The following is a 22656-nucleotide window of genomic DNA, read 5'->3' as shown; positions in this document are numbered from 1 at the left end:
CAATGCTAAAAATCTCGATAAATAGGTATTAAATATTTACCAAGACTTAAGATATTCATTTAAACAACCAAATATTTCCTAAGAATCTATTCCATATCAGGACCTAAGAGTTGGTGCTGAGAATGCAGAAATTAAAGATGCCATTTTTGCTCCTAAGGAGATTATACCTTACAAAAGCCTTAATGTCAAATTTGATTTAAACTATCTTTAATAAATGGGCTATCATGTGGCCTTGGTCTTTTACAAATCGTACAACTCTGAGCAAATCTAAATATTATGATGCGAAGGCTACCTCAGCCAGAGGTAGGGGATTTGGGACTTGGCCTCAATCCTTCTAGCATTCAGTAGATGGTGACCATCAATGGCTAAAAGTGTGTCTTCTGCTGTTTCTTGATCTTTCTCCCTCATTTGTGAATTGAGAGGTTAGGGCGATAGAAAAGGACTATTCCAGTTCTAGCAGGTATAACTCTTTGAACCTGTAGTTTGAAAAGTAAAAGTCAGCCATCGCAGAGATGGGAGCCCTGTGTCTGTCACTAAAATCAGGGAAAGAAAAGTAAAACTATGTTTTTTTTTTTTTTTTTACTGAAGCCATGATTCTTACCAAATATAGCATTCATTTTCTCCTCTCTGCCCATTGTACCTCCCCATGGCTGTTACCAGACTTCAGTTTGACAAGTTTAAATTCCATCTCATTTCCTGCCCACTCTAAGTCAAGTAGCTAATGAGGAGAAAAGTGACCAGAGACCAGAAGGGATAAAAAGCAAACTACTTGGGTGATAACAAAAACTGTGTCAGCCCAGAACTGACTTCAACTTGTTGATTTCTCTGGGAGCTTCTTGAATAAATACATGTGGCTTAATTTTTTTTAACATGGTTTATTTAAGACCCACTATCTCCTTCAAGGAGAGGTTTAAAAAATAAGATAAAATGTAATTATTTTATTAAAATAGCATCAGAGATTCAAAATCAGAAATTATTAAAATAATGTCAGGGATTCAAAATCAGAAAGGAAGATGAAGAACGCATGAAGAAAAATCTGAGCATTTTCTACAAAGACAGTGGGTAGTGAAGGCTCAAAGGCTCTGAATCACAAGGCTCATCTTCCACGAGCTCCATTCTCTGACCTCTGTGGCAATCCTAGTTATAAATCCCTGAGTGGCTCTTGTTGATAGCACCCAGCCCCTCTTCCGTGGCCTGGAATTCCCACCACCGACCCTGTGTTGGAAGGGTTGTTCCTCAGCATGGGATGCTGTGGGAAGGTGGTGGCACCTTTCAGAGGCAGAGCCGAGTGGGAAGTTTTGAGTCATGAAGGTTGTGGCCTTTAGGAAATTCTGGGGCCTGACCCCTTGTTCTTCCTATTTCATTTTGAGGCCGTCAAGTGGTTTGTGTTGCTCTACCACACATTCCTGTTGTGATGTACTATCTTACATAGACCCCAAAGCAATGGCCAACTCACCATGGACTGACACTTCTAAAACTATAAGCCTAAGTAAACTGCTCTTAATTCCAGGCTTTTATGATTAGTATTTTTTTTTTTTTTGGAATAAAAATAAATGACTGACAACTCTCAGCCTGTGTTCCCAGGAAGAGCTCCCTGGAACGAGTACAGCTCTCAGCATCTGTCATTCCCCCCACACTCATGCACTTAACTGACAGTGACATCCTCCAGCAGCATCAGCTGTCCCAGTACCCATTCTTCACACCAGATGCCATCTTTGAAAGCTGGGCATTATATACGCATTGTCTACTTCAGTGTACTTCAGATACCAGCCCTAGAAGGATCTTAAGACTTGCTGCTGCTCCTACATAGCCTGACTGCTGCTGGGCAAACACATGCACACAGACACAGACAGAGACACAGACAGAGACACAGAGACACAGACACAGACACAGACACAGACACAGACACAGACACAGACACAAACACATCCATGCTCAGAGCTTCCTGCTGACCAAATGCACAGTCCCTCTGCACTCCCTCTACCTCTTGGCTCCTGTGGTCATCACACACATCATGGAGGGAAACACATGGTGCCACACAGCACCACACCTCACCACTCTGCTCATTCTCCTGTGCCTGCAAAGAGAAACACATCCTCACCTTTGCCACAGGAAGTCTTCTAAGGATACATGACTACTGGGTTCCTTTGCAAAGGCCATGTCTAACACTGATCACTGAATGACAATTATAATACGGGGTAGAAAGAGTATGGCAATATCAGATTATGTCATCATTGTTTATCAATTTCATAACTTTGTCATATAAACATCGTCATGTTCTAGGGTCAAACTTGGCATGTGAAAATAAATTGCAAACAGTGAGTGCATTGGAAATATTTAGGAATAGGACTTTAGGCTAAAGCTCCACTTTTCTTTCTAAGTACAATCCCTTGCCCAGGAGGAATAGAGAAAAGATGTAAAAACAAGTTCAAGGTACATTCCATCTGCCTCTAAAATGATCCTGAAGTTTCAGAAGGCTTCTTTTTAATCCCAGCAGTTTGTTGATGAATTCTAACCACCATTTAGCACCATTTAGATCTATGTAGCTTGCAAAGAGCTTTTTCTTCAGTAAGCAGCAGTCATAAAATTATAAAATTGAGAACCTGCATCTGAACCAGGCCTTCCAGCTTATATTCTAGTGCCTTCTAAAAATTCTTCATTATCTAAAACTGCATGGTGGATATTAGATGATGGAAATTTAAGACTTGACAGTTTTGAGAAAACCGGTCTAAATATGATGACAAAAGTTAGAAGGGATTTTATACTGTTAAAGAGCAAAGACCATTTTTTACATGCAGGTAAACAGAGGAAGATGTGACTTTCTCCAATTCCCTTTTTTTTTTTTTTTTTTTTTTTTTTCTTTATTGGTACCGGGGATCAAACTCATGACTGCCTGCTTGAAAGGCAGGTGCTTATGCCGCTGAGCTAAATCCCCAGCCCCTCACTCTCTCCAATTCTTGAAGCAATATGCTCTTACATCCTTGGCTGTGGTTCAGATAGCCAGACTCTCAAACCCCAGCCATCCCTGGTACTATCATGACCTCTTATAGTACACAGATCCATGACTTAATCAGATGCCCAATTTTCTCCACTAGGGAGAGCTTTGTTGGCCAACCTATCTATAGGATTCCATTCCCTTTATCAACAATAGACAAGTGTATCAGCATGTGATGGAATTCAGGTCAAGGAGAAGGGAGAAAAAATTAAGTGAAGGGCATCTGAAGAAGTTTTCTTACAGAGATACAAAACAGAACAAGGAGGAAGACTTTGGGTCTCTGAATACTGGTGGGTTTGGATGTGATGCTGGAAACCGAGATAATCAGGCTACAATTTGAGGTACCAGCATTAGAATGAACCAAATTTGGAAATGCATTAACCCTATGACATTTAAATTTAGTATTTTACCTAAATAAAATAATGCATGATTGTTATTTTAAACCACTTTCAGATGGATATGTAGATTAAAACAAGTATAAAACTAACTTTCTATTGTTTAATCTTCATGATAAAACAGAGCAGAAATTATTATTATAGGCAAAAACCAAGGAAGGAAACTTAAGTTCCAAGACATAAAGCTTCTATCTAAGGCCATGAAGATTTTGCATTGTGTAACACATTCAAATTCAGCCTCCCATCTGACCCCAGGTCCACATGTTCTAGAAACATGAGGAGTGTCTGACCTATAATGAATGGCTTCTGCTCAGTAATGAATCATTTTCATTCTGACACCACAAATAATAAAGTAGTAACAGAAGCAAGAATGATTACATAAAAGGGTTTTTGTCAACTCAAAAAAATTAGGAACAATTTCTCTCTTTATCTTGTAGTTACCCAATAATCAAACAAGATAGCTAGCTGGGGTAAACACAAAATGTACGATGTAACTGAGGATTCTTTTTTTCTTTCACTGTGCTAGAGATTGAACCTAGTTCTCTTGCATTCGAGGCAATCACTCTCCTACTAAATTACATCCCTGGCCCTTTGTATTCTAAATTTTTAGGGGCCAGGAATACAGCTCAGTAGTAGAACAAGTGCTTCATATAAGTAAAGTTCTGAATTTAGTACTCAGAAAAATAAATTTTAAAATTAATTAATTCTGAGATAAGGTCTCATTAATTTGCCCAAGCTGGGCTCCAACCAGCAATCCTCCTGCCTCAGCCTCCTGTGTAATTCAAAACTTCAGTTATAAGATACTCTCATAAAGAAGAAGCCAAGACAAGAGGTGTTTACCCTGTTTGGGGTTAACAAGGAAACAAGGTCAGCCTAGAGAGAACTAAGAATCACACCCGCATGTCTCCTTCTCCACTGTCATAAAAAAAAGTAGGTATGAAAAGCTGAGACATGCCCCACGGTTTCCTCTCCTAACTGAGTCTATTTCCATCCCTCCATATATTACATCTGCTCTGAAATCCAGAGGGCCAAATGGAGCTCAGGAGTTTGAGATGACTTGGGGGCTGGAAGCAAATAGCTCTAGAGAGACCTCAAGCTAGACAGGCGGTAATAAGGGTCCTTAACATTTTACCAACTGACAGGCGGAGAAGAACAATGCAGGAGAGGGGAAACTGTGCCATGGAAAAATGGAAATAAAGAAGAAAACAAAATAGAGAGAAAATACAAAAGAGCTAGCCCTGAAAGAGAGCTGGTATCCAGGAGCGCATTTTACTTGCCCTATTTCACCATAACCCTGGGATACTTTTAATTACTTGGCTCTTTTACAAACAGCGGCTGACTATTTTGTCAGAGGGTCAGGGATAACAGCAGGACCTGCCCTTTCCTCCTGCTTAAAGGGATACCACCCCCACGTACTTTCAGGGACACCCAACCTGGAACGCTTGTCAAGAAGGCCAGGCATTATCCTGGGCGATCTTTCCCCCAAAAAAAGCCTCTCCCGGAGGCTGTGCTCGCTAAGCCGGCGGCATCAGACACTGTCTAATAACCCAGAATAAGATTTTGTCTGAGGTGCAGCTGACACTGAGCGGTTCTCATACTTAGTACTCACACTGAGACATGTCTGGATAATGGAATTAGAGCGCACAGAAGGAAGCACCGTTCAACAAAATGCAAACCTTAAAAAAAAAAAAAAAAAAGGCACTAAAATTTGGAGAAAATAACGAGATTTTCTTCTGCCCCTTTTCCTCTCTGTTTAGGAAATACACCTCTTTTCCTAGATGAAACTGACTATTACACTTTGTGCACGCATTTAATTAAAGTATTCATTTACAATTCCAATAAGATTTGATAGAGAAATCTATTACTCACTAAAGCTAATTAAAAGGATGCTTATGTGTAAAATTCAGCCCATTTCTGCCTAAGGCAGGAAAATCGTGCTCACAATGGGGTTAAAAATTACTATCATTTCTTATTTGTTTTTCTGTCCTCTATGCCTTGATATTTTACTTGTCTCTCTTAACTGTAAATCTTTAAAATTGCACAACCTCAATTAAGAAAAATAAAAAGCAAATCGAGAGTCAGTTTTCACAGAGGAATGTTGTTGGCTCAGGCCCCAGATATTTTTTGTATCTCCAGTGAATTGTTTTGTAAAATTTCCAGGAAGTTTGGGAAAGCTGTGCATTGACATCACTCCGCAGACCCTGAAGAAGCTTTGGCTGGGGAAGGACGGGGCCTGGCTGACCATCTGGGGCCTGCGCCCACGGGGACCAGACTCACTCAGCGCTGATGGGTTCTGCAGAAACCTTGATACCTCCCGGTTTTCTTGCATTTGTAGTCATTTTATCGAGGAACATTTTAACAGCTTAACCATATTTTGCTTTATCTTTGTTCCAGATTTTCTCCTTTCTTGGGGTTTGTCTTTATTAAAATAAATTCTTTGTTAAAATAAAAAATTTGAATTGTGATATAAACAGCCAAGCTAAATGTCTGGGTTATTTTCATCAAAAAAAAAAAAAAAAAAAAAAAAAAAAAAATCTATCAGTCTGCACGACTGAAGAATGTATACATAAAAATACTATATATGATTTTTCATATTTCAAACCATTTTGATTTACGATGCTTGTCCATTTTACATTAAAAACAAAGTCATTTTAAATCACTTTGCTAACTGGAAGGGCTTCTTTTACCCTGTTACATTTCTGTTTTAATGAATAATGTTATATTGAGATAGAAGTTGTATTTCACATGAGCTTTTCAGAGTTTTCTAATCATAAATTAATCCAAATTGATAAAATATTAAAATAGTAGACTGAACTCTGAAAAATATTTTTTGAGGAAAATATAAGGAAAACAATTGTCTCCTTTAAAATATTACTTTTAAATATGTTTCTCATAGAAAAAGGCACCATTTTTTTAGATTTTTTTTCTTTTTTCTTTTTCTTTCTTGCTTGCTTTTGTGTATATAGGGGTGTGTGTGTGTGTGTGTGTGTGTGTGTGTGTGTGTGTGTGTGTCTGTGGTAGTGTGTGTCTGGGCCCTTGCACTGAAGTACTTCCCAGCTTCTTTTAAAATTATTTTTATTCTGAAACAGGGTCTTGCTAAATTACTAAATTTCCAAAGCTGGGCTCAAAGTTTCAATCTTCCTGTCTCAGCCTCCATAAGTGCTGGGATTACAGGCCAGTACCACCATACAGAGCTTATAAGAATGTATTTTTAAGGAAAAATAGGTGATCTGGAAAAACAAAGGAGATTCCTGAGCATTTACGTGTTTGGTACATGCTCATTTGCAACTCTGCATGTTTAATCAGGCTTATTTACAATATCTTAATTCATTTGTATGTCATACATGCCATGGAATCCAGCCTTTTTGAATTGTACAATTAGATGGCTTTCTTTACTTTATCTGCATAAATGCCCTGACTTGTTCAATCAAAACCAAACTGAAATGTGAATGTTTTCACCACCTAATAGGAAAGCCAGGATCATCGCTGTCTGTCTCCCTTCCCCCACTTCCTGTCCCTTATCCCCCCCCATCCTGAGGTAGTCACCTTCTATCTCTGTGTGAAGATTCTTGTCTCCTGTTCTGCATGTTTCACACAAATGCCATCAGGTAGTTCCTAAACTCTGTTGACAGGCATCCTTCCATTAGTGTAACATTTGCAAGGCGCATCCATACGGCAGCATTTACCCCATTCCATTTCCTGGCGGAATAAAAGACCTAGTTATCTAGGCTTGAATATGTTCCTTGCCTCTTTATTCAATGGTTTAAGTGAAATTCTACTAAACATCTTTTCATCTTGGTATACAATGGCTCTTCCAAAAATGTATTGCTTTTAGATTCTTGAAATTCCAAATTATTCTGTGTCTTGCTAACCTTCTCTTTATAAGAGACAATGTTTATGTTAAAGAAGGGATCGTCTCCTAAACTCAACTAACAAAAGCCTGAGTGTTCAATAAAAATACACAGAAGAATCTGACAAATGGAATAGTTGAGTCTTTGAAGGAATTAATCAGGAAAGATACATTTTAGATATCCAAGAAAAAACTTACAGATGAACGGATTCCAAGCATGTTTTATGTTTCTTATAGGAGAGTTAATATTCTTCGAAGATTTGCTGTAAAGTGTTTATACAAAAGCATTCAACAGTGTGTCTGCCACATAATGTGAAAAGCCGCTGACATATTTTTAAGGTTTATTTAACCTTCATATTTATCTCATCCACAATAAATATATAGATTGCATGCAACAGAGATTGCATGTCAATATCTCTGCTACTTCACAGACGGGGGGTTTGAGGCTTGGGCATATTCTAGATTATGTATCTAGCAAATAGAACACCCTGGTTTCTAACCCTAGTTTCAAAACCTGAGCTTAAATTTTGTTCTTGGACATGTTGCTATGAAAATTTTCTAACACATGGGAAGCTTAGAAGAATGTTGGAGGGGATATTACTCACCACGATTCTGCAATTATGCAGTGTTATATATAATATATATATATATATATATATATATATATATATATACTATTTTAAAATGTATTTCAAAGTGAATTATAGACATCAATATCCCTCTTGCCTCAGATGTTGTATTGGATAATGTTGGAGTACAGTTTGTTTACAATTACTTGTTTGTCTACAGTTTACAGTTACTTTTGTAACTGTAACTTTTGTTTACAGTTACTTTTCTTTTTTACTCATTTTAGATAACATTTACAAGCAACAAAGTGTACAGAATTGAGATGTACAAATATACACATACATCTGTGTGACCCACTGCTCACTGAGGTACAATGTGACTGTGTCCTCGTGTCTGTACCTTTACTTGATGGATAGAAGAATGAATTCTCTGACATGACTGGAAGCTTTGAAACTATCTGAACATCCATCTACAGTCAGAGAGACATTATTTTATAAGGAAAAGTCTTAGACTAGAAGAATCCATCTGAATTTAACAGAATTTAAAAACCAATAGAAAAGTAGAGTATTTTTAAGGAAAAGCAATCTGATATGGCAGTTCAGTTGGGTGACTCAAATCAGAAGTCATGACTTATCTATTTTATTGTCTCTTGTTCTCAGCCCGTTTCCCCAGCTTTAAAGCACAGTACTCCTCCCAGACCTCTGTTCTAGGAAGCTCTCATTGGCAGGCGGAGTCCGCATCTGCTCCTACAGAGCTGCATTGTCCAGTGACCAGGTTTGCCCCCTACTCTTCATTCCTGCTCTTAGAAAACTGCCCAGTAAGAAACCAGGCTTCAGAGGAACATACAGCTGAGCAGACCTGGACCAAGCCCACAGACTGCCCAGGGGACTGGGACACCAGCTTGAACTCTCAAGTCGAGGAGGATTGTGAGCTGAATTGGGGTGCAGAAATACCCACTTCATGGGCATGGGGTGAAGATTTTAAAAGATAATACACATAAAATTCTATCATAAACATCCATTGTCATAGTCATCACGGTCATCATCATTGCAGAGACATAAATTGCTACGGTTCTTAAAGGTGACACTAGTCAACTCTGCCCTCTCCTTAGCCTCTGTTCATTCCCCCTCACAACACTCTGTAGATTATGTGTTTGTGTCAGTGTCACAATCCACATGACACTGAGGGTATGCAGAGCGACACATTCATCTGTGACTTCAACAGTAGCCCAGGACATTTTTAATATTTGCCAAACTAATGGATAAAAAAATCAAGCCCTATTGCATTTTGTGCCTGGGGCTCAAAGACCATATTTGTTTTCATGTCCTTTTTCTGTTTATATCAGGTGTAGCCTTAATCAGTTCATTTCTATTTATTTTCAAAACAGTGACTTCAAAATCATAACACATAATTTCCACATCTTTTCTTGGAATTATGCATCTATAAGGACATCACAGCCTATCTAAAAGTCCTTAATTGAGCTTATTTATGCCTTAAATTGCTTTAAATTACTTTGCTCTGAGATTTATGCTGTAACACCTAGTATTCAAAATTGAAGACGTTTATGGGAAAAACCAGGGAACATATTTGTGCCTTGTTAAGTGAAGTTTTCCATTCTTGTCCAGGAAAGTAATGATTTATCTGACTTAGGTCTTGTTCTCTTCTCTCTAGAGAAGGGGACTTTTTGGTCATTTGGAAAAGAAGTAGTAAAGAAGAAATATGGCCTAAGCGACTAAGACCCTGGTAGAACATACTAGGATGATAATTTACGTACAACTCTGTCATCTTCTGGCTTGCTTCATTCAGGACTGGGCACCCCCTTCTCGTTCACTTCCCTCATGCTATATTGTCACAAGATGCCATCAGTAGCTGCATGGAACAAGAGAATACATTTAAAACAGAAGTTCAACGGGTAGAAAAGCGGAAAAGGGTTTACTCTTGTCAATTGTGATTAACGACTTTTGTAGTTAAGTTTAACAAGACCTTTTCTATGCAATACGTGGTCAGTAGTTATATTTCATCACTGTTACTCAAATACATTTTGATGAAATCTGAGTGTGATAGAAAGCAAGAAATCAGGAGACAAAGCACGCAGTTCCACATCTCAAGCTGACTTTCCCCAGGGGCCAAGGGAGCCCCAACTTTTCTGTGATTTCATTTGACTGCACTCACTTGTCTGGTTACTCTCACTTACCTTTGGGATCTGTCTGGGTTTTATTTCCCCCAAGAAAACTATTACCCAACTATTTGAATTGAGCAGGGCTCCTTTGAAGTACCCTTTGTTTGCCTTTATTGCAGTTCTAATAAGACTATAATTGTCTTTTCTAGTACAGCAAGAGATTTGGGGATTTGTTTTATTTTTTTCACTTCTGGTTCTATATCTTGCATCTTATGCTAAGCAGGAAAATCATTCAGTAAGTGGCGGGGTAATGAATAAGTGAGAACCATTCCCCAAGTTGAGACATTCTGCTAATCGATGTGAGGAACTAAAAGTGCTCTTACCTGCCCCCTGTGGGGTGAACATATAGAAGACTGAATCACTTTGCAATTTATCTCTTCACCCTCTCCGTGTCTGCCTGCTGTATTGTCTAGGATCTTAGGGTCTGAACCAGCTGTGACGGGTGATAGTCACTATAAAGTTTCATAAGACATTTACACTCCCTCGGTCCTAGGTTCTGGTCAAGAACTACAGGCTTTGTTTAAATGTACAAATTAATTATTTAACTGGATTCACTTTATTTTTAATGTAGGTTATTGACTGGTAAGCTAGTCGGTACAGTCAATATTTTTACGGAAGATGCCACAGTCACCATCAATATGCAGCTCTGATTTTCAGCTAACAACAGTAAAAACTGGATAAAAAAAAAGTCTCCAAAATGTATTTTATATTTTTTTCAGTTCTAATTTTTTTTGATACCACTTTACAATGCAGGCCTGTGACATTAAGTGTGTTCTTGATGTTAATGTAGCCATCATTCCTAGTAACCTCCAAAACTATCCCACCATACCAGTCTGCAATTTTGTGCACATTTAGTTAATGGTCCATTCTCATCTCTGCTGAGCACTATTTTCTCTCTATAAGCTTACCTATTTCAGGTACCTTATCTAAGAGGAATCATTTTTCTGTCTGATTTGTTTCACTTACAACAATGTCATCAAGGCTTGTTGCTGGTGTAGCATGAGTCAAAATTCCAGGACATTTTTTTTTGAAGTTGGATAATAATTCACTGTATCTATATACATTTTGTTTTATCTGTGGGCATCTGAGTTTCTTGTAACTTTCGGCTACCATGAGCAATGCTTTATAAATACTGACATACAAGCATTTGTTTCATTCCCTCTTTTTAGATGTTTAGGCTCTGTATCTTAAGAGTGGAATTCTTATAGTAATTACATTTGGCATTTTGAAAAATTCTTTTTCTATAGTGTATGAAACATTCACAACAGCAACTACATGAGTGTTCCAATTTTCCACATCCTCACTATCACTTTTGTATTTCCAAGTTTTAAAATAATAACCATCCTTATGGATGTTTGGCGATTCACTGTGATTGTGATTTTCATTTCCATTCTAGCTAGTGATGTGGAATATCTCTTCAGGTGCTTACTCGCCTTTTGTATACCTTCTTTGCAGAAATGCTGACTTAGGTACTTTGCCAATGTTTTAAACCGGGTTTGTTGTTGTAAGAATTCTTCACATATTCTACTTACTACTGCTTTGTTAGATATGTTATTTGCAGATCATTTCTTCTACTCTGTAGATTATCTTTTCATCCTCTTGTTAGTTGCCTTCAATGTACACTATGTTTAATTTTGCTGAAGTCCAGTTTGTTTTCTCTTTAGTTGCCTGTATTTTCCATATTGCATATGACAAACTGCCTAATTCAATGCCATAAATAATTTCTTTTTCTACTATGTTTTTGTCTATGAGGGTGTAGTTTAAAATTTTATGTTTAGATCTTCAATCTATGTGGGGTTAATTTCTGAGTATAGAAAAGGGTCCAATTTCATTCTTTTGCATTTTCTTAGTACAATTCGTTGGGGACTGTCTTTTCAGCAGTGAATGGTTTTGGCACTCTCATCCAAGATTGACTGTATATATGAAAGTTTATTTCTGAAATCTCTATTTTACTTTTTTTTTTTACTTTCATGTACTCAGAAACTGCATATGCTAGCATTATGCAGTGTACATGAAAGAAAATGAAAAAGATGAAAATTAAAACATTCAAAAGATGCAGAACTAGTAAAAGGGTAAGAAAAGTGTACCTTTACTTCTGTCCAAGAAGAATCCACAGAATAGAATCAGCACCTACTTTATGTGTTAGAAACAACAGAGAAATGACTCTCACTTAAATGTGTTTTTAATAATCTATGAAGTGCTGTCAAGCAATTAATCCTTGGAACTGAACTTACTGCTTTTCCTATGTTAATTTTTAAATTCTCTTCAGGGACAACTTTCCAGCCTTAAACTATTCTTACTCTTTTTCACTATTTGTTTTCTGTAGTTTTCTGCATCATAATAAATCTTGTATCAATTAACTATTGGCATTTCCAGTGAAACTAACCTACTTGTGCAAGACCTGCACACAAACTGATCCATACTCACACATGCATGTATTTCTTTTTGTTTACAACTGTTTACAATTGTTACATAATTTAAGTACCTGTGACTATGAGGAAGAAAAAGACAAATTTTAATCAGTCTAATACAAGGTGTTCCACATAGACTTTTAAGGCTCTAATTTTAGAAGAGGGCTGTATTCCTCAGACTTCCCTTAGTAGAAAAAATTATGATATTCACTGTATTCATTGATGTCCTGTATGACTAACCATTCAGAATGGGAAGTGCTGAAATCAACTCCTATTTAGGATTCTGCTCAAGATCTTTTTGGCTGTTCATAAAGTCCTTCTCTCAGTTTCCTAATAATTATCACTTGTCAATATCCTAGTCAGTTTGTTCTGGGTACATGCACTCATAACTGTTAACCCCAAATCTTGTCACGCTTTCCGATATTTCAGAGACGTTTCCTCAATATTTCCTATGCAAAGCCATTGTTCAAGCCCACAGGTGGCTTGGCACCCACCACCCAGTGGAATCTTCACTCCGCACTCACTTCCTTCCCTTGAATGCACTCTTGACCCAGGGCTGGGCAGAAAGCATCTCAAGGCAGAGACTGTGTTCCTCTTTGGCACAGTTTCACCCATTGTGCTTGGCTCTAGAAGTCTCTTCCCTTATATAAATATCAAATAATAACAAGACAATGTCTCTCTTTCCTCTAGAGGGAAAAGGATGTTTTCTACTATTTACTTTCACCTTTCCCTCTTTTCCTTTACACATCTCAACTGAAATTTGAAATTTAAAAAAATAACCGCTACACATGCATTTTCAAACTAATCCTCTATACATTGTTATAATGTCTTTAAAAATAATCTTAATTTCTGCTGCATTTTGGTATGGCATTGTGAGTGAATGCTGCTTTGGATACTTAGAAAAAAATTATTAGGAAAGAAGGTAAACATTAAAAATGAAATGGAACTTGTCCTAAAGCCCTCCATTCACCTAGGCTGTGGCAAGCAGGAGAAAAGAAAAATTACGAGGTGCAGTATTGATTTTGATAACTATCAAGAAAGGAAAGTAGGTCCAAAATCAGAGAGGAAAATATGAGCATTGTGAAATGCCATGTCTTCCTGACCATGAGAGATTTATTTATTGGAAATTATATCGCAAAAATGTCTAAATAAATTAAACCCCTAGTTAGAATGTCACATGTAGCTGCGTTGCAGAATATAGCCATAATTTTGCAGTTATGTAAACGGAGCTGTCAAGCCCTTGTTATTTTAAAGCTGGAACCAGGCAGCTCCTTTGACAGCCCTGTGGTCCCAGCTCACAGCCTGATTCATGGCTGGCGCTGAGACACAGGAAGTTCATGTCTGCTATAATCCAAACACTGTGAAAATGGAACATAAGAAGCAGTGCAGAAAGGTAAGGATAGGCTAAACCCTATAACCTAGATGAGAACCATGCAACCTTTGAAGGAAGCAGAAGGGAAAACTTAAGCCCACAAACTATAGCACCAGCTTAGACACAATTAGGGGGACATATGGCTGGCTGCAGAAAGTGTAGGTCACAGTCCAAAATAAAAATGAAGGGACTCCAGTTAGAAAACGATTAAAAATTTCAAGACGGTGACAACAGGGTATTAAACCAAGTGTGCTGTGGGGACCTTAGATGTGGGCCCCCATGGACTGCACAGTTGCTAGGCCTGGAGGAGCACTGTAAACCCCTGGAGAGCTGGGCAGCAATGAAATGTCCCTGCCTCAGCCAGCAACACTGTCCTTCATCCGTCTCTTGTACAACAGCATCGAGCATTTGAATGTTAACATGGATAGTCATTTTTCACATTTTAGAATTGCTTTTACTATGTGGTTGTACAGCAAATGCTCATGGTAAGTGTAATTCTTTCCATATTTTTCTGCTCAGGTACAGTAATCTGCCTTGTGCACCAATGCAACAACAATAAAATCTGTCTAAAGACTGTGACGAGTGACTGTGACAGTGTACACTCTTCCAATAGCTACTGGGGAAGAGGGATTTTTAAAATATGTCACGATACATCTGTTCAATTGCTTGTTTCTTTTCCTATCCTAAATGAAAACAAGCAATGTCTTATTTCTAATAACACAAAAATGTAAATGTAGCTCTCCCAATTTTTCATTTAAGAGGAAATTACATATTGCTCTCATTATTGCTCTGGATAAGCAAAGAAAAAGCTTAAAATTTTGTTTTCAATAAATCATGCAAATATAAGAGCACAGGTCAAGATAGAATATGGAGGGAGCATATTGAATTAGCAAGCATGATTCTCTAAGTGTCTCTCTTGTTAACAAATGGGTGAGTACTTCTTCTAAAGACCAGAAGCTCTGCTCAGTGCCCTTTCATTTGGTGAGCTCAACACAGAGATTCTGGTGCCCTCAGGAATCTCAGTGGAATGGGAGCACTATGTGCTACAATTTACCTGCCTCAGAGCCCTGTCAGCAGGCAGTGGTAGCCATTCTGTTTCACCCAGAGTAGTTGGACCTCTCACATAAAATAAGATAAAATAAAATAAAATAAAATAAAATAAAATAAAATATAGCCTGCTGCAGGTCAGTGGAGCTACAATGAGTGGAGGTAAATTTTAATTTCACACTGCAAGTCTTAATGATTGTCCTCCAAGTTGACTGCCAATTCAGCATGAAATCTCACCACATTTTAATAATCCGCCTTTTGTCTGGAGTGGAGAGACTTAGAAATAGCACATGTGTTATATTTGGAAAGAGATTTTATGTGCAATTAGGATCCTGAGAACCACAACAACGTAGCCTCATTCAGGTTCCTTAATTGGGCCAAGAGGAAACTATCATTTCTGAAACAATTTGGGGGCCTTAACCTTTCTTCAACTTCTCTAAAATACTTGGAATTATTTGGATGTGTCTGCTTATTTTCAACGCTTCCATTTAATTTTAAAGACACGAATTTTATAGATGTGCATTTGTGTTATTATGTGAACATTGTTAGTCTCTTTCATTACACTGTAAAACTGTGAAGAAAATTGTCATTTATCAGCGATTCTATGTGACAGTTTTTAAAAACTGTTTTTTAATGCAAGCTTAACAGAATTCTACTCTCTGCCAATGCTCACAGTCAAATTATTATCAATAGGGAAATTATTTCTGCACAGACCCTAATAAAAAGCTGAAAATTTAGAAAAAGTCATCTTTGAAACAATAATGATATCCCAGAGGTTTTGACTCATAGCCATGGAATGAGTCTCTAAATAGTTTCAAATAGTCTCCTAATTGTTGCACACCACCATTGAAGTAGTGAAATCAAAATGTTAAATAAAATAATTATAAATGAAGTAGAGAAAATCACTTTAGTTTGTTTTAATCAATATTTTATTTCTTGCAAACCACTGACTGCTGTGTTGAGAATCAATGATTCAATGCATCCCTTGTAGTTCAATTGACTTTTTGCTCTTAGACGTTCTGCATAGCTATTAATGCAAAATGGAATTAAAATAGAGTGCTGTGCAGCCGGACCTGAATAATCCATACATAGTTTATCCAGCACCCCAGGGTATCTGAAAAGACTGCTGGAAGTGAACCAGGCTGACATCCTCCATATACTATTGACTTGTTGAATCCTAATTCTTTAATCTGAATAAAAATAGCATTTTCAAGATGACTCATACTGGAGAGGTCCAGCTATAGCCTAATCGATAATTCCTTAGAGACAGAAGACTGCACGTTAACCAAATGGTGTGTGGTAGATAAACAAAGAGCAGAGGAAGAGTGTGTGCGTGTTCTTGTGCACACACCTACACTATAGTGAACACCCATTTAATTTGCAGAAACGTAATAATTGGAGTTAGATGAAAACACAGTAAGAACAAGATATGGGAGAAGAGTTGAAACCTGGTAAAATCCCCTCAACCATGTGATCAGGTTGCTCTGCAGAGGTTTATATTTTCAATTAAAATATAACTTGTGTTTAGATCATCTTTTAAAATAATATCTAGACGAAACTTCCATTGTTCATTTAGGTTCATGTTAATAGCTTTCTTATTTGCAATAAAATTTTCCCTCAACTGTATTCAAAGTATCCATCACTTCACGATAACATTCCGTGTGGGTATGTGGTGAGAATAATCCAACTCAGTTCTTACCATATATCAACAATTCACGGTTTTGTTAGTGCAGTGCCCATGGTATACATTAGATCTCAGGTATTTATTCATCCTATAGAACTGAACACTTTGAACAACGTCTCCCCCCCCCCATTCCTCATTTCCTAGAAATCAGCATTCTATGATCTTCTTTTATGATTTTGACTTTTCTATTTCATATTTCATGTATAGGTAAGATACAGTGTTTATCTTTCTGCCACTGGATTATTCCATCTAGTGCAATATATTTATGCTAATAGTGCATTTTTAAAGTAATGTTTTCTGCAGTTGTATGACATGAGTTCACTACTCTAAATACCAGTATTATTTAAAAAGAATTTTATATTGCAGTTATATGACCAATCTAGTCTAAAAGGTCATCAACTGTATGATGCACCATAATTTTATGCACCACTAAGAAAAAGGAAGCTGCCCACTAAATTATTGAAATGTACTCTCATCCGTTAGTATTTTTATTAATTAATTTTAATATATTTTGTTTAAAGTGCTTTTAGGGTTATTTAGATATTGTTTTTATTCCTAAGATGTTTTTACCTCCTATTTTGATTAAAATTTGCTGATAAACCAGGGTAAGATGATCTCCATCTTCTGTCCAAGTTTCCAGGAAGCTGAAGCATTATATGAACCTAGAAGTTTCAGGCCAGCACGTGTAACATTGAGACCTCTGTCTCTTTAACCACATGCATACATTCATTCACACATCCACATATATAGTAACTGCTATCTGTGACTCTATACACAATTCCAGCCTCTATCTATTAGGAACATTGGTGATAACATTATCTACAGTAGCAGCTTCCCAACAGCTGATGCCCTGTATCACATTATGTCCATGTATCTGTGTGTGTTTTTACATGCATCACAACTTTTTGCTAGCTTTTGAGATTGAAAATCACCAAGCCTCAAAGGAAGTTAAAAGAATAACACAATGAAAATCCTTAAACCCTGAGAGCTGGCATATATTGCACAGCTGCTTTATCGCTTTCTTGATTATTGAATTTTGACGAACCATTTAAAATAAGTCAGTGACAACCTAATACTCACTTGTAAACACTTGAGCATGTATCTCTGACACTCAGGACTTTAGTTCACACATTCATAATGACATTAGCCTTTGCCAGGATATTTGCGGTACCTCAGTCATACGTGAAATGTGTATTTGAACTTCTTCAGTTGTCCTAAAATATTTTTGAGGGGCTTTCTGTTCCTGTGACCCAAGTTCCCATAAAGTTAGTTACTATGTTTTTGAACTTCTCCCTCCTAATCTGGCAATGCTGCCCCCACTGGGTGTGAGTGCAGGTGTGTGCAGATGTGTGTATGAAACAGACTTTGTTAGCGAGGCCAGGTCTGTCTTGTACAGTGTCTAACATGGATTTACCTGAAGGTTTTTCATATGATTATATTTGAATTAATATTTTTTTACAAATGCTATGTCAGTGATGGGATAATATATCTACTTGTTCAGTTTTTTCACACAAGGGAGCCAATAGTGTTATTTTGTCCCAGCATTCCTATCACTAAGCTTAATTACTTGGTCAGTCAGATGACAATTCCATTTTAAAGCTAGTAGTTCCCTTAAAAATTAATAACTATCTACAAAGAAATGCTGTAAGACCTTGTCAGTGGTCCATTTCCCCAACAATTAGTTAATGGTCTTTAGTATCCATTAATAACATCTAAGAAAAAGATTAGATTAAAAATTACAAAACATTCTATAAGTTTTGACACTCTTGTGTCCTTGATCTTATCTTAAAAATAGGCATAAAGTTATACAATGAGCAGTAAGGAATCACATAAGTTAGAATAAACTATACATTGTATATCATGTAAACTACTTCTAATACTTATAAATTATCAAATTAATTATTTTATATAATTATTAAAATAATAATTTCAATTATCATTCAGTATTTAATTGTTCAGTTAGCCATGAAGTATACCAATTGTGTTTGCATTTTCACAGACAATTACATATATCATATGAATACATCAACTAGAAGATGAAACTTCACTACAGAGAGGAGAATGAATGGAAAATGGCAATTCATATAGTAGCCAAATACTAGCACATAATTTCTGAAATTATCAAGTAAATTCACAACAAAAATAGAGTTGAATTAGCAGATTAAAATAAATCAGAATGAGTGAATCACTGCATAGGTGACAGCCCAGAACATATTCAAATGCATATGTACATGCTTGATTTGAAAATCATAAACATGCTGTTAATTTGGTGTTAATATCATAAAGAGTTAAACTCCAATGCATGCTCAGGAAAAATGTCATGGCAGGGATTAGCAAGTGGTAAGCAGAGCTCCTGGTATTAACACACATAGGAAAGAAAGTCATCACAGGGACTGGGCAGCACTGGGTGGCAAGGCCAGGCACAAGGAACTCTCAGTCAGTTTCTTTGGGAGCTGTGATGCTGACATGCACGATCCTCAAAATTACCCTAAACTGCTCAGAAGCAGTTGAGATTGTAGACACTTTACCTGATTAGTCATTGAATGAGGAGACTCCCCATAAAGGTGTGACTTTGGCAAAGGCCATCTTCTTAGAGACATCCAACAAGGAAAAGAAATGCTTCAGTTCTGAAGGTGGCTGGGATACAGGTGGATATAGCCACATCCTCTACAAGAAATCTAAATAGAGTAGATACAAACATTTATGGCACAGAATGATGCAAATTTAATATAAATTTATTCATAATATGCTGCTTTCTGTTCAGCTGCTTATAGGCTATTTATTTTTGGTGAGTTAATGCAAACATCAAAACATATGATGGTATATTTTATGATATATTAAAATTATTTCCATCGTGGCTCTGCTAACATAGTACAGTAGTGCCTTGTCTCACAAACTTAATTTTGATTCTGAAGAATCTTAATTCAATCATAAAGACTGAGTTAAGAAACTTAACAATTCTGAAGAAGAGGCTTGTGTTTATGTGGGGAAGACAGTTCCAATCCTTTTGTCACTTGAAGCATGGGAAGCAAAGGGAAGCAAAAGTTTGCTCAGTGCTTCTCTTTGGGAATCAAACTGTGAGCAGATGCATGCATGAACTAACCTATTACTGTACGTTGTATGATATTATGGTTTATATTGAAGAGAAAAGCATTTCTATTCATTTGGCTAACAGTTTATCTTCTTCGAAGTTGGATTCTTGGTATCCTGTTTGGTTGATGAGTTTGTTAAAGTAAGTGTCACAGGATAGACTAATAATTATTTTACTGAAGCTTTATAACCTGTATTGCATATGTTTTAAACACCAAGTTTTGTAAAATATGGGCAAGTACTCATCTACTATGAGCTGACAAGTTATATTTAAATTAATTAGTACAGTGGCAGACAGTTTCTGGTTTTATTTTATCGTGCTAAGCATATTCATTTATTTAATAACATTATCTCTAAATATATTATGGACCACATAAATTCTACATGTGGATATGAAATCAGAACTAAGCTCAGAGAGAGACAGAGAGAGTGACAGAGAGAGACAGAGACACAGAGGCAGGGTAAATAGATTAGTAACCTTCCCTATTACTTAACTAGCTGTGTGAGTTGCATGTTTGACATATTACAAAAGTCTGTCATAGAATTATTATAACAGACATAGATAAAATATCTGTCATGTATCAGTGTATTCATTTAGTATCATGTGTTTTTCCTGTTTGTGAAGAGTGGAACAGATGGTTTAGTAAATGATACATTTTGAGTGGTTAAATGTAAAAGTTATAAATATACATAGTATATCAACTCAAAAATCAGTCATGTATTGATATTTATTATTGACATGGAATGATATTCCTATTATATTAACTGAAAAAGAAGATCATATTGTGCTTAGGGTGAGTTCACTTTCATAAATATCAGCAGGTGTCTATATGTATAGATATGTTCGCTATCTTCCTACTACTGTGTAACAAACTAAGAGAAATTTAGTGACTTAAAGCAACAAAAAATTATCTTACAGTTCTGGGGGTCGTAAATCTAAAAAGCATCTCACTGCTAAATACAAGATGATGGCAGGGCTGCATTATTTCTGAAGCCTCTTGAGGAAAAACCCAGTTCCTTGTCTTGTATACCTTTCTTTAGCGTGTGCTCCCTCCTTTCATCAAGTCCAGCAGCAGAATCTCTTCTACTCTTTCTCTTTGACACTGACTTTTCTGTTTTACCTTTCTACTTAGGAGAACTTTGTGATTACTCTGCATCCATCTGGTTCAGAAAATCCTCTTCAACACATAGTATGCTGGCAATCTAACCAGAGGAAGTTACTGACATTGTGATGTATTGTTTAATATATGTATATGTGTGTACTTCTGTATTATTGACCTTAATTTTTCTGGTCTTAATTTTTCCTTGCTATGCTACATATGTGTGTTGTGTATACATACATATGTGTGTATATTTTTAGATTAATATTAACTGTTTTCTTTAATCTGAATTTTCCTATTTTTCTATAATAAGCATGAATTAATGGAATGGAATGAAAAAATAACTTGCAAGAGAATGAAAAAACAGCTGTATTCTGGGAGAAAACATTTGTGGAACCCATATCGGATGAAAGATAGATACTTAAAATGCATAAAGAACTATTAAAAATCCACCATAACTAAACAACATAATTTAAAAACTGGGTAAAATATTTGAATAGATACTTCCCCAAAGAAGATACACCAAGAGCAGAAAAGCATATGGAAAGAAGTGATGCGAACAGGGAGTTGTAAATTAATTCAGCAGTGGTGTATCATTATACACCTACCAGAAGGCCAAATTCTGCAATACTGACACCACCACACACTGAGGCAAAGCAATAGCAACTCTCATTTATTGCTGGTGGAAATGAACCACTGTGGAAGACAGTTCTGCAGCTTCTTACAAAACCAAACATCCTATTGTGCAATCCAGCAAATGTGCTCTCTGATATTCATACAAATGAGATGAAGTCCTTTGTCCACATAAAAGTCTGCCTTATTCATAACTGCCAAAATTTAAATGCAACATACATCCTTCAATGTGAAAAGATAAAGTACTCCAGACAATAGAATGTTATTCAATGATTAAAAATGAACTATCAAGCCACAAAATACATAGAGGAAACATAGAAGTATATTGATAAATGAAAGAAACCAATCTGAAAAACGTATAGACTTAATGATTCCAACTCTATGAAATTTTAGAAAAAGACAAGGCCATTAGGATAGTCAAACAATCAGAAATTACCAAGGGTCTAGGAAAGGTCCAGTAGGTTAAAGGAGGGGGAGGAAAAAGAGTTTGCACATAGAGGGGTCGTAGGACTGTGGGTCTGTTCCATATTGCTGTAACGCTGGACAAATGTCATACATTTTTTCAAAACCGTTAGAACACAGAACACAAAGAGCAAACTCTAATGTAACCTACAAAATTTAGCTAATGTAGCAGCCCTGCCTCATCAGTTTCATGAAAGGAGCCACACTATTGCAGAAAGTTAAGGAGAGGTTAGAGAGGGAGCAGGATGATTAATGAAGACAGAAAAAACACAATTACCTTTTAAAAAATATTTACACTGAAGCTGAGCATGGTGGCACATTCCTGTAATCTCATCACAATTTAAATTGTTCTCCTTGGACAATTTCTGTATCATGAACACCAAAATAAGATAATTTAGTATCTATGAATGTATTTGACTGAGATACTATTTTATAAAACAAAAGCAATACAGTGGAAGTCAGTGAGGTCTAAAAGAGACTCCAATAGACTAAGAAGAATATTTTCATGATTCATCTGCAACTTATTATGTCCTATCAATTTCCAATAAAAGTGAATCATACTACATGATGATGCACAGAGTTCTGAAGTCAATCTGAGTTCAACGCCAGTTCTGTCTCTCCATCTGTGATTAGTGTTACCTCACAGTGAGCTCTAAGTGTTAGCTACTACAGGGGAGGGTTTTTGATCTTCCATATTAACTCAATTAAAAAGAGAATCCATTTTCAATTTCCCATCTTTATCATTGTTAGGCTCTTTCTAGCAGACTTTTCATTAAGGTGGCTTCCACATAGGACTTTCCACTTCAAATAAAACATTCCATTTTTTATCTCCAGGGCCCTCCATAAAAGTAGTTCAGTTTTTTGCCTCCTC

The 22656-nt window shown here is 36.6% G+C and overlaps 1 long non-coding RNA gene across 1 annotated transcript in view; it reads right to left on the bottom strand.

Annotated features, from left to right (window-relative positions):
* Window positions 1-6911: 6911 nt before the first annotated feature.
* LOC134476730 (uncharacterized) overlaps window positions 6912-22656 on the bottom strand; it is a 139901-nt gene continuing 124156 nt past the window's right edge. Inside the window, exons 5-7 of the long non-coding RNA XR_010048536.1 lie at window positions 19029-19178; window positions 9582-9676; window positions 6912-7089 (exon numbers count right to left, since the gene is read on the bottom strand). This is a non-coding gene — a long non-coding RNA (uncharacterized LOC134476730). The remainder of the gene's footprint in view (window positions 7090-9581; window positions 9677-19028; window positions 19179-22656) is intronic.

This window comes from Cavia porcellus, unplaced genomic scaffold (genome assembly GCF_034190915.1).
Source record: "Cavia porcellus strain 051 isolate PalLab524CR breed Dunkin Hartley unplaced genomic scaffold, mCavPor4.1 scaffold_7, whole genome shotgun sequence".
NCBI lineage: Eukaryota > Metazoa > Chordata > Mammalia > Rodentia > Caviidae > Cavia > Cavia porcellus.
This window is presented reverse-complemented; position numbering and strand designations above follow the sequence as displayed.